Source organism: Eschrichtius robustus, chromosome 10 (assembly GCF_028021215.1).
Source record: "Eschrichtius robustus isolate mEscRob2 chromosome 10, mEscRob2.pri, whole genome shotgun sequence".
In the NCBI taxonomy this organism is placed as follows: Eukaryota; Metazoa; Chordata; class Mammalia; order Artiodactyla; family Eschrichtiidae; genus Eschrichtius; species Eschrichtius robustus.
In genome coordinates this window covers 3,625,628-3,637,918 of record NC_090833.1, presented here as the reverse complement: position 1 = coordinate 3,637,918, position 12,291 = coordinate 3,625,628, and positions in this window count along the sequence as shown.

Here is a 12,291-nt window from a genome sequence, read left to right as displayed (position 1 = left end):
CTTTCTGGTTTTGTTTGATTTTTCTAACAGTTCAGAGATCTTCACCGGAGGCCTGTGGTGTCCCACTGCTACTCAGGGTGCTAGTGCTGGTGGGGATGGAGCCCGGCCAGCGGGAGGGGCAGGTTGAAAGCAAGACACAAAGACTGTCTGTCTTTCCATCCCTACCGGCCTCCGTGCCCCTGACCCAGACCTATCTCGGGGTGAACTGGGGTTTCGTTTCCTGTCTAAAAAGTGCCAGAAGTTGGACAGGAGAAAAAAATCAGAGGCTTTTTCCTGCAGGAATGAGAAGGGGGCTATTTCTAGCCTTATCCGCCTAGGGAATTTTGGGGCCAAGTGTCAAGAAAGCCATGAAAACATAGCATTCATGCTTCAGAGAATTGTTTAATAAACACTGTCTTCTCACTATGAGTCATACTCTTTCATTACCAAAAGTTTGGGAAAAGATATCTAATTAATAACCTAATGAGCCAGAAATAGGGACTCTAAATATTTTGGCATGGTTTTTTTCACAGTTCTTATTTTTTTAAATTTTATTTATTTATTTATCTAGTTTTGGCTGCGTTGGGTGCGGGCTTTCTCTAGTTGCGGCGAGCAGGGGCTACTCTTCATTGCGGTGCGCGGGCTTCTCATTGGGGTGGCTTCTCTTGTTGCAGAGCATGGGCTGTAGGCACGTGGGCTCAGTGGGCTCAGTAGTTGCGGTGCATGGGCTTAGTTGCTCCGTGGCATGTGGGATCTTCCTGGACCAGGGCTCGAACCCATGTCCCCTGCATTGGCAGCCAGATACTTAACCACTGTGCCACCAGGGAAGTTCCTTTCCACAGTTTTTAAATAGTGCCGTGATGAACATCTTTGCTGACATGTCCTTGGAAGCCGGCTGAGTTTTCCTCAGGGTAAATTCCTAGAAGAGACCTCGCCTGGGCTGAGGACTGGGAAGCATTTTGGCCAAAATGCCCTCCAGAAACGCCCAGCTGACGTACCGTCCACCCACTGAGTGGGGAGCAGGGCTGGACTGTTTCCTTGCATTCGCGCCTGGCAACCTCACAGGTAAAACAAGACTTTTCCACTTTGATTTTAATTTCTTTGCCTGGTGGTGATGTAGAACATCGTTTTATTTTACTATTGGCCATTTGGAAAATTGCCTGTACGTGTTCTGTGAGCATTTAAAAATTTTCTATTGGGCTGTGTGTCTTTCTTGTTCCAGAGTTTTTTGCATTAAGGATTTAGCCCATCTCCAGTGTATACTCGTTTCTTTTTCAGTTTGTCATTTTTCTTTTAACTTTGGATTTAGCTTTTGGTTTGTTTTGTTGGCCATGCACGAGTTTTCAATTTGTGTAACCAAATCTGTGAAATTTCCTTTATGGTTTCCGGCTTGGGGGTAAGGCCCAGGGCAGCTTTTACCACACTGAGATTTTGTAAGCGTTCACCAATTTAATGGCTAAATTTCCAAATAAGAACAATTGAAGACATGGAGGGGCATGAATTACAGATTCCTGTGGAAATCAGAAATCCAAGGGTTTGATGGGGAATAAGCAGATTCTGGAAAGGGAAGTGCTTTCTTCACTCCTTTTTGAATCCACCGACCTTCAGATACCTATGTATATACACACGCTCGTGCACACACACGCTCGTGCACACACACACACCTGCATGTGCACACAGGCACGCGTGTGTGCACACACATGCACATACACACACATTTATACTGTAACTTTGAGGAAGCTGTATCTCCTGCATGTTGTAAGATCTTCATCGGAGGAACAAGAAGGACATCTATTTTTATCAAAACTTTCCTGTTGTAAGAGGTGCTGACTTTGGCGTTTAGTTTTCCCCCAATCAGCCTCCTCACTGCGCAAGTTCCGGGTCTCCTAGGATCCGCCCACAGGCCGCCTTCCCCCTGTTCTTACCACCATGAAGTGGGCTCCCTTTTCCAAGGCAGGGGTCACCCTGGCATCTCTGCTCAGCCCAGGCCTGACTCTTCTAGAACGACAGTCAGTAGCTCTGCTGTCTCCCGGATGGGTGAGCGCTGGCAGCAGGGACCAGGGCGGTGGGTGGGCTTTCAGTCAGGCTCTGGGGCCCTGTGCGGTCTCTGCTCCCCTCTGGCCCTCCCTTTGCCCTTCTGTCAAGGGAGCAGGGAACCCTTAGGGACTTCCTCAGTTACTCTCCACACGGAGCAGGGGACCCCCAGGAAGACAGCCAGGACCACAGGGCCAGAGTCAGTGTGAGTGACAGAAGCCAGAGGCCCCTTTATTTGTGCCTGTTTTCCCTAAAAGAGTTAAGGGTGCTCTCATAATGAAAGAAACTCCAATGAAAGGAGGCGCCACCTCCTCCCCCCAGCCCCCCCGCCACTGATGGTCCCTAGGGGGGACGTGGGGGATGCAGGCACCCCCGAACCAGTTGATGGGAGGATGAAGGACTGCATCCCCACCAGCGTCTGTGAAGTGTGAAGCCCGCCGACCCCGCTTCGTGGACTCTGTCCCGAGGTTATGGTCACACGGTTCACGCAGGCGGATCTCCACAAAGACGATTCTTCACTTAGCAAAGCAAACCCCACCTACACGGCTGTTCGGAGGGGCGGCGACACTGACCATCTGCGCCCGGAGCCTCTGCTGGAGAGATTGAGGTGGGTCCACATAAAGCCTTGGCTGGGCTGATCTCACCGGTGGCCGTGCGGTGGCCTGCCTGGCAGAACGGACGACAGAGTGGCATTTCCCCCCGGGACTTGCCAGCCACCGTTAGCAGTGAGACTTCCTCTGTGGAGTGGCCCCGCGTGAAGGCTGGCCGGGAGATGCTGCATTGTTCTGCTGGCTTCTTTATACTGTTCCAACTTTAAAATCATGAGCATTGTTTTCATATATACAAAAATCAACTCATGTAAAGTATGGAATGGAAATGTATGAAAGTTCATGTGTGTAAGTGTAGACACACACACACACACACACACACACCACCCAGACCAGGTCCAAGTATCTCCGCCCACTCGATTCAGTCTTCGGAAATTCTGTTTCTGCAAAACCATTTTAAAAAATCTCTCGCCTGATGAGATTGGGACTGACATATATACACTACTATGTATAAAATAGATTACTAAGGAGAACCTACTGTGTAGCACAGGGAACTCTACTCAGTGTTCTGTGGTGACCTAAATGGGAAGGGAATCCAAAAAAGAGGGGATATATGTACACATATAGCTGATTCACTTTGCTGTACAGCAGAAACTAACACAACATTGTAAAGCAACTATACTCCAATAAAAATTAATAAAAAAAACTCTCACCTCAGAAATGACCTTTATTCAGTTTATTTCTTGAGTGTCAGGTTCTTAGAATTTTCCTGGCATGAATTTCACCCAGTTTGTTATTTACCATTTCAGGGGCCAACTTGAGACTTTAAGATCGTCTGTTTATAAGGCAGCTAAACTAAGGCAGAAGATAATCCCCTTGAGACGAAATTTTTCAGGAGGGCCCAGAGTCCGTCATAAACGGAGAATGAAGTTACCTCCGATTTACTCATGCAAGGGCAGGATATCTTCCAGCTCAAGATTTGAGAGAAAAATGATTTTTTCTCTCTGATTCTTGGCAGAAAATAAATTGGACGAAGGCCCTCATTCTCATCGGGCAATTTTGGGAAGTTTGCGCCCGTCCTCTCCTCGGAGGGCCTGTGGGTAACTGGGGCGGCACTGGGAGGTGGCCAGACTGGGGGCTGAGGCCCCCAGGTTTGGGTAACCCTTTAAAGGCAGGAAAACGTACTGAGCAAAGGCAAAGCGACAAAGGCCGGCAGAAATCGGATGTCTTGGGCCCAGACGCTCTGGGACAGGAGCCCCCCTCAGGTCAGTCCACGCAGACATGCGAAGGAGAAGCGTGTGCAGGGCTCAGGCTGGAGCAGCCTTGGACACAGGACTGGGCGAGGGGAGGTGGCCGTAACGTGGGTGCAGTGGAAGCCGAGGCTGAGATGACCCCCTCAGATTGTCCCATTGAGGGAAGTGGCCGGGCCGTTACACCCCCTGCACAGAGGCCACTGGACGTGGGTGGCCCCCCGGGAAGGAGAGGACCTTAGTCAGGAGTGTGGCCAGTGCAGACCCCACTCCTGGCGCCTCCGCCCTGAAGGGGTCTGGGCAGCTGCCCTGTGTCCACTGCAAACCTCCAGGACTTTATTCCTTTGGAAACAACTACTCGAATCCTGTACTTGAGAAATGCCGCTCTTTCTATCCATATTTCAGGCAGAGTTAGTTAGCTTGTCAAATCTATAGGAGTTTTATCCCAACTACATTCAGTGGAAGAGGCTGCTGAAAATTTGTCCAGAAATGATACGATTATAAGACTTAGATATGAAAATCTGCATCAGAATGTTAACAATCAGGATGAAAATGATGGCAAATGTGGTGAAGGAAACCAGTTCTGGCGGAACTTGTTACGAGGGCGCTTCCGTGCTCCTGGGGAATGAATTGGCACAGAGTAAAAACGAGAGTTCACACTTCAGTCTCAAAAATGTTCCCAAATCTGTAAAAATGATTCTATTTCAGTTTTCTTTTGGCAGAAAGAAGAGGAATCTACTGCACGTTCTCTGAGTTTTGGAAAGGCAATATGGAAAATTCAACCTTTTTTGAATACAAAGCTCCTTCTACCCTGAATCATGTATTCCCTTCCTAGGACGTGGGTTGGGGAAGGGTCTCCTCAGATTGATAAAGGGTCCTGGTTTCTCCGTGTACCAGTTAGTTTGGTGCCATTAGAGGAAAGTCGGGCTGCGTGGAGAGCTGGGCCTTCCCCTGTGTCCCCTCCCCTCTCTCCATTCCAGAAGGCACTGTCTACTTTCACACCAAAGCCGGTTTCAGAAACATTCCCCTCCATGACACTTTCTGTATTCCATCTTGGGAGTATCTCGCTCTGGCACATAACTGGAAAAACGTCAGGAACTTGCAGACCCGGGAAGGGACGTGAGGCCTGCGCTGGTGGATGGAGACCCATTGGGAGGGGGCATGGGTGGGGTGACTGCCTTTGGGCGGACACCCAGCTCCATCCCAGGGGGGCTCCAGTAGGCTGGCTCTCAGGCTGAGCACAGAGGCGTCGGAGGCTGGGAGTGAGGAGTGAACGGGGCGGGCACGGAGCCAGGGGCCGTATAGGGTTTTCCCCTCCCTGAAACGAGAGCATCAGACACAGCGTTTCCCTGGGAGCCTGGGTTTTACTTTCTTAGTTTTCAAGTGACAGTGTTTCACTGCCCTGAGTGTGCCCAGTGAGTGTGGCTGTTTTTCCGACTTGGGTGGCACAGTGTGGTCGTCCACACGTCCGACCCACCCAGCGCCCAGGCTGCAGGGCAGGACAGGTGAGCTGCCCCCAAGCCCCTGCGGAGATAGTGTGTGCAGGGAGAGCCGGCGGGGTGCCAGGGTGAGTGCTCAGAAGTGGACCCACTGCCCAGCTGGCACCTTCTGCTCTGTTTACACAGCAGGACGAACCCCTTTATAAAAAGCAGCTGTGGCACTTTACCCTACACTCAAACACCATGGTCTCCGGTTACAACGGAAGGGTGTTTGCTCTGCTGGGAGGCAAGAGGAGGTTGACCAGTAAGACAGACTTAAAACGTAGCCATAATTCCTAGAGTAGAAGCCAGAGAGAAGGAAGCTTTTACCTGGGCCGCCCAGCACCACTGAGGTTTTATACGAGAGACTCGCTGGGGGACAGGCTGGTTGGTTACATTTACGACTGAGGCAGAGGTGACCTTTCATGTCGCCCTGCGCAGTCTGCTCGCTTATAGTCTAAGGATGCAGTGCGTTAGTTTCATCCTTGATGCACGTAAACACAGTGGAGACCTGTATGTGCTCAGTTTATCTCAGCATCATTTAAGGTGTCAGGGAAAAGAGTTGGACCACAGAAGACAGGCTCAGAAGTGGATTGTCTGGGTGGGGGGCAAGCAGGCCCCACTGGATCCCCAGCCACTGTTATTCTCTGCAGCCTCTGTTGCCAAGGATAGAAAGGGCCAGGAGTGCCGTGCAAACCCTCTGGCTAAGAAGCCACCCCGGCTCTGGGAGCCTGGAACAGAACATACAGGCACAGTCTGAGGTTTCCAGTGCTGGAGGGGCTGCTGGGGGAGCCACGGTGACAGCCCCTGCTCTGACGGCTGCCCTGGACCCCCGGCCGACTGGAGAAGGAACTCCACCTAAAACCTCAAAGGAGAAACCCAGGCATTTAAAGGTGGTGCCCAAGAGAGAAAGTACGTTTGACAACTGGTTTCTGCTCTGTGAATCTTCCCTGGTGCCTTTGGCTGAACTTGGGGAAAAGAGCAGAGCTTTGTTTTGCACTGAGACCTGGAGAGAAAAGGGGTGTCTCTGCTGTGCGTCGGCTGGATCTTCCCAACATGCCCAAAGCTGCTCTTGATGTCGGACGAGGCTGGAGAGAGCGTCCCACTGCGTGGTCTGGGGACCACCCCCCGCCTTGGGCCTCTAGGACCAGGGAACTGAGGACAGAACGTTTGTGATTGGAAAAGGAGAGAGCTGCCTGGTGGACATTCTCCTGAAGAATCCAGAGCCGACTGAGAAACTTGGTGGAGGAGAAGGCCACTTCTGGAGAAATGTCCAAGCACAGACCGCATCCCTTGGCTGAAGGTCCTGATGAGAAGACAAGGCTTCTTCCAGGGCTGCCCAGCCGAGGGGGCCCAGAGACTCTAGGCTTTAAGGACAGGCCAGCGGCACAGAGAGCTTCATTCAAGATATCCTGCCCCTAACCCAGGACTCTTATCCATCTTGATAAGAATGCTAAAATTTTAGTAAACATGTTACAGCCTCAACCCTGAGAGTACCTTCTCGCTTTTCTTACCCCTGGTGTCAAGACTTAGTCGGAGACCTCAAATGGACAGAACAACATTGACCTTTGAACCTGAGACCTTGATCTGGGGGTACAAGTTCAAAGGGAGAGCCTGCTCTGGTGCAGAAGCCGGCTTTCCTCCGCCCTGGGAGCCAGCGCTCAGGGGCTCACCCTCCGGCCTCCCTGCCCGGACCCGGAAGCCACCTCCTTCGTCCCCTGCCTTGAGGGAGGTGGACTGGCCATCCTCCTTCACTGGCGGGACAGGCTGCAGGTGCCCTCCTGCTGGCCACTCAGGACAAAATAGAGTAAAATTTGAAAGTAAGTCTAAGTCCATGAGTTCACTGTAACATTTCTAAATAACCCAAATCGTTACCTTTGGTGGGGGGTTGGGGAGGGGAACAGGAATCAGCTCCTTATCTTGAGGACGTGAAGAGGAGAAATCCCACGTTTTCCCTGCCTTTCCCGAGTGAGCTGGGCCACTGGGGAGCCAAACAGTACATAGGGAGTGGGTTTTGTTTTGTTTTGTTTTTTAAATTAAAGCATTCCGACTAATAAACGAAAGAGGAACGTAGAATTCGAATATCACCATTTTGCAACTCCCTGGGGGAATTAATGGGAATGGCAGCCAGTGGCCCTTAAAAGAGGAAGATCAGACGTTCTGTGCCCCTGATGAAGAACACGGCAGCCCCAAGGGTTGGCCGAGGGGACGGGACTGAGTGATGGAGCCCCAGCTGCCACCTTGCAGGGAGGAGGTGGCCAGCAGCACCCAGAGTGCGGAGAACCTGGCAGGACGATCAGTCTTCCCAGATCAACTGTGTGGAAAAGGCAGGAATGGGGCAGGCTCCGGCTTGTTACTCCCCCTCCCCTGCTACGGACACTAGGGGTCTAATCAGCTCTTCCCCAAGAGCACCTGGTGGGGTCCTGGAGGGAGAGCCCTTGAATATGTGGACCCCCCAGCAGAAGTATCCCCTCTGCAACTCCTTATGCATCTTCTGCATTAATGTTTTCTATTTTCCCTCTATTTACCATTTCCACTTTCCTCCTTACTTTGGCTTGTTTACTCTTCCTTGCTGGCTGTTCTTTTGTTTTTTGTTGTTTTTGGCCGCACAGCATGTGGGATCTTAATTCCCCAAACAGGGATTGAACCCATGCCCTCTGCAGTGGAAGTGTGAAGTCTTAACCACTGGACCACCAGGGAAGTTCCCTTGCTGGCTTGGTTGAAGTCTGGGGCTTGCTGATGTATTTAAGGGGAGTCTGAAATGCTGGGAAGGGCTTCACAGACCATCTGGGGAAGCCCCATCCTTTTACAGGGGAGGGTCTTAGCCACCAAATTGGACTAAACAGGGGTCCTACCTCAAGCGCATGCACATACCCGCAACGCCCTTGACATTCAGAGTCGTGGTCGCCACCCACAAAATGGTGACTTATATTTCACAAATGCAAGTTTGCTAAGTTGGGAAATAATTGGGTTTCCTTTAAAGCTGTCAAAGTAGAGAAGAAAAAGTCAAGGAGATGTGACATCTAAAGGGCCGAGATTCCCTTACTGAGAACGTTCTTTTGTGCTGGGCCCGAACACCCTGATGCCAGGGACTTGGGTTACCAGCAGACAGGAGTTCTCTGCTGATTCCCTCCAGCCTGGCCCCAGCCTAAGACTCCCCGGCTCCCCCAGGCAGCAGCTGCAACTTGGTCAGTTGACCTTTATCTGATCAGGTGACAGTCTGGCTACAAATTCTTAAGTCGTGACCAGTCTGTCCTCTGGGGCCAGGCTGGAGTAGCTGAAACCACCCTTTTCTTTTCTTTTTCTTTTTTTGATAGATCTTTATCGGAGTATAATTGCTTCACAATACCGTGTTAGTTTCTGTTGCACAACAAAGCAAATCAGCCATAGGCAAACACATGTCCCCATATCCCCTCCCTCTTGAGCTTCCCTCCCACCCTCCCTATCCCACCCCTCTAGGTGGTCACAAAGCGCCGAGCTGACCTCCCTGTGCTATGCGGCTGCTTCCCACTAGCTATCTGTTTTACATTTGGTAGTGTATAGATGTCGATGCTACTCTCACTTCGCTCCAGCTTCGCCCTCCGACTCCATGTCATCAAGTTCATTCTCTATGTCTACCTCTTTATTCCTGTCTTGCAACTAAGTTCATCAGTACCAATTTTTTTTTTCAGATTCCATATATATGCATTACCATACGGTATTTGTTTTTCTCTTTCTGACTTACTTCACTCTGTATGACAGACTCTAGGTCTATCCACCTCACTACAAATAACTCAATTTCTTTTCTTTTTATGGCTGAGTAATATTCATCGTATATATGTGCCACGTCTTATCCCTATGTATGTTCCTATTACCATTTTCTTAATTGTTTCAGGTTTGTTTTTGTGGGTCTTTTTCTTCTCTTGTGTTTCCTGCTTAGAGAAGTTTCTTTTTTTTTTTTTTTTTAAATTTTATTTATTTATTTATTTACTTTTGGCTGTGTTGGGTCTTCGTTTCTGTGTGAGGGCTTTCTCTAATTGCGGCAAGCGGGGGCCACTCTTCATCGCGGTGCGCGGGCCTCTCACTATCGCGGCCTCTCTTGTTGCGGAGCACAGGCTCCAGACGCGCAGGCTCAGTAGTTGTGGCTCACGGGCCCAGCCGCTCCGCGGCATGTGGGATCCTCCCAGACCAGGGCTCGAACCCGTGTCCCCTGCATTGGTAGGCAGGTTCTCAACCACTGCGCCACCAGGGAAGCCCGAGAAGTTTCTTTAGCATTTGTTGTAAAGCTGGTTTGGTGGTGCTGAATTCTCTTAGCTTCTGTTGGTCTGAAAAGCTTTTGACTTCTCCACTGAATCTGAATGAGATCCTTGCTGGGTAGAGTAATCTTGGTTGTAGATTTTAAGTATACCCTGCCACCCCCTTCTGGCCTGCAGAGTTTCCACTGAAAAATCAGCTGCTAACCTTGTGGGGATTCTTTTGTATGTTTTTCCCTTGCTGCTTTTAATATTTTTTCTTTGAATTTAATTTTTGTTAGTTTGATTAATATGTGTCTTGGTGTGATTTTCCTAGGTTTTATCCTGTATGGGACTCTCTGTGCTTCCTGGACTTGGGTGACTGTTTCCTTTCCCATGTTAGGGAAGTTTTCCACTATAATCCCTTCAAATATTTTCTCAGACCCTTTCTTTTTCTCTTCTTCTTCTGGGACCCCTATAATTCGAATGTTGGTGCGTTTAGTGTTGTCCCAGAGGTCTCTGAGATTGTCTTCAATTCTTTTCATTCTTTTTTCTTTATTCTGCTCCTCGGCAGTTATTTCCACTGTTTTGTCTTCCAGCTCACTTATTCGTTCTTCTGCCTCAGTTATTCTGTTATTGATTTCTTCTAGTGTATTTTTTATTTCAGTTATTGTGTTGTTCATCTCTGTTTGTTTGTTCTTTAGTTCTTCTAGATCTTTGTTAAACATTTCTTGTACTTTCTCAGTCCGTGACTCCATTCTATTTCCGATATTCTGGATCATCTTTACAATCATTACTCTGAATTCTTTTTGAGGTAGATTGCCTATTTCCTCTTCATTTATTTGGTCTTGTAGGTTTTTACCTTGCTCCTTCATCTGTGACATATTTTTTTACTATCTCACTTTTTTTTTTTTTTTTTTTAATGAGTGGGATTGTATTCCTGTTTTCCTTGTTGTTTGGCCTGAGGCTTCCAGCGCTGGAGTTTGTAGGCTACTGGGTAGAGCTGGGTCTTGGTGCTGAGATGAGGAACTCTGTGAGACCTCACTCTGATGAATAGTCCCTGGGGTCTGAGGTTCTCTGTTAGTCCAGTGGTTCGGACTCGGAGCTCCCACCACAGGAGCTTGCCCCCGACCCCAGGCTCCCGAATCAAGATCCCGCAAGCCTCATGGGGTGGCAAAAAAAAAAAAAAAAGAGAACAATAACAAAGTAAAAAATAAAATGAGACTAGGAAACTAACAGATATGTTAGAAAGAATGTAAAAATAAAAATATAGATGAATCAACGATTGGAAGGTACATCAGTACCACAATAGTAAAAAAGAGGAGGAGGGAAAGGAAAAAAAAAAGGGGTGGGTGGGTGGGTGGGAAAGGCCTTGGCTGTGGAGAGCGTGGCCTAAGCAAGGGCAAGGTTTGGGTGGTGGGCGGGGCCAATGCTCAGGACCCACAGGGATGGAAAAGGCCCTGGGGGCTGTGGGGGGTGGGGCTTAGGCTCAAGGAATGGGGCCCAGGCGTGGCCCCCACCCCTGGTCTCAGAGGGCAGGGGACCTCACCTGGGAGCCCAGCAGGCTTCCTGGGCTGGAGCAGGCCAGGCGATCACTCTCTACTCCTCCTGCAGGACCCCTCCTGCCTGCCTCTCCTGATCTCCCCGGCCTCCCTCCTATGCCCCCAGGACCATTGCGGCTGGTGGGGGGGAGGGCGGGGGAAGGGGGGACCTTGGAGGGCAGGGGACCAGCCTGGGAGCTCAGCAGGCTCCCCGTGCCCCAGTGGGCAGGGCAATCGCCCTCCGCTCCTCTCCAGCTCCTCCTGATGGCCCCTCCCACCTGCCTCTCCTGATCTCTCCCTGGCCTCCCTCCTATGCCCCCAGGACCCACGTGGCCTGGGTGGGGCTTTGGTTGGGGGCAAGCGGCTTGGGAGCTCAGCAGGCTCTCCGGCCTGAGTGGACGAGGTGATCGCCCTCTGCTGCTTTCCTGCTTTTCCCGGAGAGTCCCTCCCGCCTGCCTCTCCTGATCTCCCCGGCCTCAGGGGCGCTGATCTTGTCTGGCCTCCACTTCTCCTCCCCCATCGGTCCCCCTGCATCCTACCGGTTCACTCTGGGGTTGCTCCCGTCTCCTGGGGGGTCGGAGTCCCCCACCAGCGGCCGGCAGGAGCCCTAGTTGTGGGGAGCCACTGACTCCGCGTCTTTCCACACCGCCATCTTGACTCCTCCCCTAAACCATCCGTTTCTTTACCGACACTCTCCCCCAAGGTGACATCGCAAGGTGATCAACAGTTGGGACTCTCTGAAGGACACACCCAGCAGGAGTCAGCTTTCCCTTTGCCACCAACTAGAATCTGGAAGGAAAACCTACTGGTGTGAGCAAGGCCACGGGGAAGGGGGCATCCAGGCTCAGAGGGCATGTCCTCCGCCTCCACCCGGGAGACCCAGGGGGAGCCTGGCTGAGCCACAGCACTCATTCAGAGGGAAAATAAAAATAGCCAGGCAGCCAGCCACCTATAGGGAAATCTACAGCGACCAAGAGTAGATCATGGGCTGCCAGGGGCTGGGGCGGGGTGGGGGGGGAGCTGGGGGACTGGGAAGGTGACAGTTGAAAGGGCGTGGGGTTTCAACTTGTGGTGAACATGTTCTAAAATCGACTGTGGTGATGGCCGCCCATGTGGTGACTTTACTAAAAGTCAATGAATTGTATACTCCTTTTTTTTTTTTTTCCCCCCCATCTGGGGAGTGTTGTTCATTTATTACAGTGATACAGCCATGAGTAATGTTTGAAACTCTTGGAATTGCCCTCTGTGCC